Raw genomic sequence first — 1,289 nt, 5'->3', positions numbered from 1 at the left:
TCAATACCTATCTGTTGAACTAACATGCAACAGAGACAACTCAAGATGATATTAAAGGTAACATCAGATGCCATGGAGCTATGGGAGGGAAAAAATACAGGTTTTCAGGTAAAAATTCCCTGCAAGTCAAGAGTAGCTGTTGAGAAATGGACAAGAGGAGAAGGGGTAACCACAGAAAAAAAAAAAGGTAAGAAACTAAAGATTGCCAGAACAAACATTTAGTTCTCTACTCCTTTCTTAAAAAAAAATAAAAATAATAATATTTACCTGGCTGGGGGAGACACTATGATCACGATTGTGGTTTTCCCGGGATGAGGCTTATCCATTGCACTTTGGGTGTCCTGACCCCTGCGATTTCCCCAAATGTGGGAGACTTGACTGCATAATTTGTGGTTGTGGGGGACTGTGTTCATGGTCTCCCCTAAAAAAAAAGCCCTGTCTGGTGTGGCTCAGTAGATTGAGCACCAGCCTGTGAACCAAAGGGTCAGGGCACATTCCCAGTCAGGGCACATGCCTGGGTCGCAGGTCAGGTCCCCAGTAGGGTGTGTGTGAGAGGCAACCACACACTGATGTTTCTCTCCCTCTCTTTCTCCCTCCCTTCCCCTCGCTCATTAAATAAATAAATAAATAATAACAATAAATTTCTATTAAAATTTTTGAAGGACTCTACAATATTTCTATGGGCATTTTCAGTCATAAAATGTTTTTTGTGTCAATTTTCCCTCTTGTCAAAAACAGCAAGAATTTAAAATTTACTTGGGTGCAGGATCAAGAGGAGAAAGAAACTTGAGGGAGGGTTAATCATCTAAAAGACATCAAGGAAATATTTTGGCATAGACCTCCAGAAACCAAAAGGTCCAGGTAGAAGAAAGATGTGAGCTTCTCTAAGGAAGGTTCCTTTCAACTCTTTTGAAAAGGTATCTTGAGTGAGGCTCTGCCCTTATTTAGCCTTGGATGTTTTGAAATCATGTAGCATTTTATAGTCAAAGATTTTTGCCATTTATTTGTTTTCGTGAAAGTGTATCCAGGGTTACAGAAGGGAATCCATGTTTTATTTGGAACTAGAAGCTCCATGTAATCATTTAAGCTAAAGGTGATTGGTCAACTATTTTCTATGTGGAAGAGAATTCTCTATCACAGGAGAAAAAGGGGTTGGTGTCTCAGGTCCTCAGAGATTGCTCCTAAAGCCCTGGCCACGAGGTCCAACAGCTGGAAGGCCTTTATCAGAAAGAAGCACAGTGGAGACAGCCAGTGATGACACTAGGGTCCCGTTATCCAGAGAAGCCAGT

At 41.2% G+C, this 1,289-nt stretch overlaps 1 non-coding gene across 1 annotated transcript; it reads left to right on the top strand.

Annotated features, from left to right (window-relative positions):
• The first annotated feature begins 259 nt into the window (after positions 1-259).
• LOC123815975 lies at positions 260-422 on the top strand. The gene has a single exon (XR_006785196.1). It is a non-coding gene; the product is annotated as a U1 spliceosomal RNA (small nuclear RNA).
• The last annotated feature ends 867 nt before the right edge of the window (positions 423-1,289 follow it).

This window comes from Phyllostomus hastatus, unplaced genomic scaffold, assembly GCF_019186645.2.
Source record: "Phyllostomus hastatus isolate PE091 unplaced genomic scaffold, TTU_PhHast_1.1 phas_contig_196, whole genome shotgun sequence".
In the NCBI taxonomy this organism is placed as follows: domain Eukaryota; kingdom Metazoa; phylum Chordata; class Mammalia; order Chiroptera; family Phyllostomidae; genus Phyllostomus; species Phyllostomus hastatus.
Note: the sequence above shows the minus strand (reverse complement) of the source record. Positions and strands in the feature narration are given on the sequence as shown.